This window comes from Cotesia glomerata, linkage group LG6 (genome assembly GCF_020080835.1).
Source record: "Cotesia glomerata isolate CgM1 linkage group LG6, MPM_Cglom_v2.3, whole genome shotgun sequence".
Lineage (NCBI taxonomy): Eukaryota > Metazoa > Arthropoda > Insecta > Hymenoptera > Braconidae > Cotesia > Cotesia glomerata.
The window spans coordinates 6,544,542-6,550,774 of NC_058163.1; positions in this window are offsets into that span (position 1 = coordinate 6,544,542).

The window sequence follows — 6,233 nt, forward strand, 5'->3', positions numbered from 1 at the left end:
GACTCGGGATCTTCACGGGGTTGATAGCATTCAACGCAGTTTTTCGAATACTACACAGTAAAAATTTTGTATCATTGCGTCAAAAAAATTTGTGTTAAAAATTTTTATGTTGAATAATGAAAACTTATTTGTGTTGATTTAACAGAATAAATGTTAAATTCACACATAACAGTATTGAATATTTAACACAAAAATTTTTAACACTAAGTTTTTTCACGCAATGACGCAAATTTTTTTACTGTGTATGACTTTACTTTTTACTCTGTGTTTTACTTTTAAACACAAATTGATCAGACTGAATATTTTAGAGAAACTCGAAAAATTCACTTTTTCTGAATTTTTTCGACTACAATAACTCATGAACGATTCAACAAGTCTTGAAGGGTTGTTTATATGTAACAGTCAGGATAATTTAAGATTTTATCATGGAAGAAGAGTAGATCCATCAGTTTAAAGTTTACAGCAAGAATTTAAAAGATTATCTCTAAATAAACTTACTACATTGCAAGGACTGATCACTGAATTTATAAACTCCAGAAATAAATTAACCATTTATACTTTAAACTGCCAAAGTCTCAGAAAACATACTACTGATTTACAAGATTCTATTTGTCAAAGGAGTAACTTTTTATTACTAACTGAAACATGGCTTCCTGCAGATGAATCAGTTGACTTACCTAATTTTCATTGTATAGCTAAATTTAAGAGACAAAATAATAGAGCCGCTGGAGTTGCCATTTATAAAAATAACAATACTTCACATATTACTACATTCAACATGGATTTAGTAATTCAAAATGCCACAGAAGTTCATGTCTCCCAAACATCTATTGGCGATATATGTGCTTCACACGTTAAACTAGAAGATGGAAGTGAATTGATGATGATTGTTGTGTACATTTCTCCTAATAAAAAAATAAATGACATCATTTCATTTTTACGAGAGAGATTATTTCCGTACAGTCACAGAGGTTCAATAACTTTCAAAACCAATAAAGACAAACTACCATTGATTTTAGCTGGGGATTTCAATGTAAATTTTGCAAAAGATGAATCAACGCCATTAATTACGTTTCTCCAAGAAGAATTTCAATTGCAAATGAATAACAATCCAAGAGAGCGGCATGATGACCGAGCGGACTAAGTCATTATCCCGTTAGTTCGTTCGTGCATCATGTCGTGAGGCGAGGGTTCGAGCCCCGACGGTTGTTCGAATAGTTCCAACACCAACCATCGGGAGTCGCTCCGGTAGCCGACTGTACTGGTATGGGTTTTCTCTGTGGTTTCCCCATCGCCACTATTCCAACACCGATAGAAAGGGGTGAGGAATAGGGTAAATACAGTACAGAAAGCACAAGTCAGTCCACAGCCGCATTGAGAATAAAGTTATGTGCGAAATTATATGTTGATTATAAAAAGTAGAGAACATGTTGATTATAAAAAGAGTGGAGAATATGTTGATAATAAAAGAGTTGAAAGATTGTGTTGATAATATAGAGCGGAGCATATGTTGATAATAAAGAGTTGAAAAGAGACTACATGCGGAGATGCTGAGACAATTAGCCTTGTAAAAACCAGAAAACGGTATACAAGTAAAACTCATAATAATAATAACAATCCAAGAGAACCTACCACTAGATACGGAACAACAATAGATGCTGTATTTATTAGATATCTTGATAATGTTATGTCCAATACTTTTGTTACATACTTCAGTTACCATCGACCAATTGTCACAGTAATACCGTCCTCAGAGGCAACATTGAATATAACTATTACCGAAGTCACTGATTAAACGAATTAAGTAGTCACGATTTGAAATAAATTCGTAAATTTTTGTATTTAATGAAAATAAATGTTTATTCAATAAATAGTCATCATTATCTGGAAAAAAAATCGTAATATTTTATTTTATCATTATGACATATTTAGTTCTTATCACAATCTGTTCTTTTCTGCATATTACTTTTACAAAATAATGTCGATGTTTCACATCTGCCAGGCGTCCCGTGATGGCTCACATTTTTTTTTCGAATTACACCGAAATTTCAGGTCTGATCAATTTGTGTTTGAAAATATATCATAGAATTTGAAAAACTGCGTCGAATGGCGCCAACCGCGTGAAAATCAGTACATTCATTCAAAAGTTATTGCGGTTTGAAAATTCAAAAAATAATGTTTTATTAAACTTCTATCAGACTTTTGAGCTCGGAGAGCTCAAAACTACACGAAAATTATATTTGTGAGCTCGAAGAGCTCAAAAATATAATAAGTGCAATTTTGAGCGCTTAATTACGAAAGTAGCGGGAAGTTGTAGGGATGGCCCTCAGGGTCAACCGTTTTCCTAATTTTTTTTTATCATTGAATACTCGTTTTCTCATTGGTAAACGTTAAAAATATCACTTCAACTGACTCATGTTTAATAATCAGGCCTATTGCATATTCGATAAGTGATAATTGTTTAGATAAATATTCAACGTCGGAAGACTTCCGGTATACCTACACCGTAAGTGCAATGTTGACTTAGTGATTGGTGAAGCGAGAATCCATTCACCTATATATATATAATCACTGCGGCGCAAAGGATTTCATTAAGCCCGCCCACTTTTTATTATTTGCATAGATCCACATCCAAATGTATCAACTCATACAAATGGACTATAAAGTTACCCTGCGTAGTTATACTTGTTAAAAGTTATGAATATATGACAGTAGATAATTAAATATGCTAAATTAAAACTTGAAGAAGAAAAAGTATCTTTCTTATTGTTTCAACATATTCATCTGTATAAATAGTATTTTTTTTTTTTTTTGAGTTAATATGCATTTATATTGTTGGGCCTTCAACCTGCGTGTAGAACAATTCAACGGTTGTCCGCCTGCGACGTGTGAGGTGTCACACAAACACATGTTTAATCGATTCACGCGACCACCGTGTACTCTACTCCTTGATTTACAATTTACTTTAACTCGTGACTCCTTGTGATTCGTAATACACGGAAAGAAAATTATGAGAACTATTCCTATACCATTATGGGAATGGTTCCCATAATGCTATAGGAATAATTCTTATACTATTATAGAAACTATTCCTATATCATTATGGGAACGAATCCCATAATATTATGGGAATGGTTCCCATAATGCTATAGGAATCATTCTTATACTATTATAGGAATTATTCCTATACTATTATAGGAATGGTTTCCATAATTTATGGGAACCATTCCCATAATAGTATAGGAATGGTTCCCACGATGTATAGGTTTAAATCCTACACGAAAAAAAAAAATTGGGGGTGCCACATGATACATTCCTGTGGCAGATACATGATTTTCATGTGATAGCAACATGATATCATGCGGCAGGCAATAATAGTTAAAGCAACAATAATAATTAAATAATAATAATAATTTATATTATTAAGATAATAAGAACAATTTTGTCTTCTGGATAGTCATATGATGAAATCGATTTTTTTAGTGAAATTTAGTGTCATTGCAAAGGATTTGACTTGAATTTGTGCCTTTTCAAGGTTTCATATCATTCTCATCGATAGTCAATTTATGATGATAAGATAGTCAGATAGTCAACGATATCTCACGAATTAATAATTAACCCATAATTTATAGCTAAATTTGTCATTGATTTAAAGACAAATTTGGAAACTGGAAAAAGAAAGGATAAAGAGAAATAGGGGAGCTTACTCAGTGGGAATTTTTTGGTAACCGAAAAAATAATTCGGACAGCCCAGACCGAAACTCGAACCATTTAGTTACGCGTGAAAGGCTCTACCGGTTAAGCTATTCAAGACAGCGTCCGTAACTACTATTCAGTCACTTAAATCACCCGTGCAAAAAAAAATTCTGATTAAAAATAAATTTGAAATTCATATTTTGACATAAATTTACAAAAAATTTTTTTTCAAATATGGTTCTTTTGGAATAACTTTTAAACGGATTTACCAATCGATTCTAAAAACTAATCAGCTTTTAACATCAATAAACCACGTTGATCGCAGCCAGCCCGGTCAAAATCAGTTGATTCGTTAGTTAGTTATCGTTGTCGAAAGAAAACCAAAAAAAGTATTTTTTCGGAATTACTTCGAAATTCCTAGTTCGATCCATTTAAACTGAAAGATTCTTTATGAGGCTTCAAAAACTGCGTTGAATGCCGCCAACTGTGTAGAAATCGGTTCATTCATTCAAAAGTTATTGCAGAAAAATTAAAAAAATAATGTTTTATTAAACTTCTGTCAGATTTTTGAGCTCAGAGAACTCAAAATGACACGAAAATTATATTTATTAAAAATTGATTTTTCTATCAATTATTTAATTAAAATTTCCATCAATAATTAAAAAATAAAATTTATTAACTGAAAAAATTTTTCTTCTTGATCTGAAGAGAAAAATTCTTAAACTAAAAAATTTATATTAGTTTAAGTGAATTTTATTTGATTCAAGAATTTTTCGTCTTGATTCAACACAATGAATTTCTTTAAAATTATTGTAAAAATTTATTGATTAACGAATATTTGTTAGGAAATGCTAAAATTGAAAATTTATTATTCAACCAAAACAATTACCTATCGTCAAAATTGATATGGTCTTTAAAAAAATTAAAATATAATAATTTACAGTTAAATTTTTAATATTGATAACTTTAAATATTAAAATTTATAATAAAATATTGAAAATCCACAGAATGATGTACAAAGTCTAGAGTAATATAAGGACTTGACTTTTGCATTTTTTTAATTAATAACCATGTGTAAAAAATAGTTAATTTTCATCAAAACACAACATTAAATAACATAAATTATATAAATATTAAACCGTCACACTTCATCATTATATAGATTTAGCTTATGAGAATGATGAGATATACAGCAGCTCATCGGTCGTATAGTGTAGGGGTTAGGTATCGGTCTAGCAAGCGCGCGGCTCGGGTTCGAATCTCGGATGGGATGGATGCGATTTTCACTTTATTTCTATGATTAGCGAAAGTTAGGTTTAAATAAGAGTCAAACAGTCTGAATTTGCGTTAGCTCTGCATCTCAAATCAATTAAAAAAAAATGACGCTTAAAAAATTAATTTTTTTATTATTTCTTATCAGATAGCATGAGGCAGACTTCAAAGTTGACTAGGGCACAATCCTGGTAACCAGGCATGGGCCAGTCGTGGCAACTAAGGAAAATAAAAATTAATTAATAAAAGAGGACTCAGGGGTTCAAAATCGGATCTAATTTTTATTTTCATCAGGTCCGATTTTGAACTCTAAAGCGCCGAAAACCGAAATTTCTAGCGCTTGTGGGACCAAAACCGGACCTACTTAAACATAGAAACAGGCTCTAGTTTGAGCCCCTAAGTCCGGAATAGGTCCGAAGGTTCTAAATGGGGTCTAAATTTTGACTCGGGTAATTGTGCCACTTGATTGGACGCATCATACTGACGACCGAAAAGATTGAGATCAAAACCGGACTTTATCATGTTGACATCAGAATAGTTTTCGAGGAAATGAATTGAAGTTGTCACATTCATATAATCAGGTAATGAATTTAAAAAGAGGTATTTGATATTTTTAATATAGTTCCGTCGCTTATTAATTTTTTTTTGTCGATGCTGTTGGGTTAAATTGTGTAGATTGACAAGTTCCAATATTTTTATTTCATGGCCATCTAAGTACTGAGTCTTATCAAAATTAATATTTTCATATATTTTCTTCAAATCTGAAAATCAATCAAGAAATTTATTTAAGCTTATACACCTGAGAAATATCGTTCATTTTTTTTTCTTTTTACGGCGTAATAAAAATATCAAAATAAATAATTATTAATCTCAATATTTACCTTTCGGATAGTGCAGACTGAATAGTGTCGATTTAGTTTCATTATTGCTGTTTGCAAATCTGACTTGATTCCAAGGTAATGGAGCGTATTGCGTGTAAGGGTTCAGAGTGTAGATCATAGTTAAATCCTCGTCATTATCATAACGCAAGTAGTATGATACCAAAATATCGAAGCTTCCTACAAATCCAAGAACAGTTCTTGCATTGTTAGACTGAGATTTTTCAGAAGTATCAAGAATGAAAATTGGTGACTTTATACTCCAACTTGGTGAGCGCATGAACCCAACAATAAGTGAAGCCAGCTTCTGCATGGATAAATTTGATTACGTATGTAGGATAGCTGGGATGATACCCTTCGATTTGTTTTCGATTATCAACATTCACT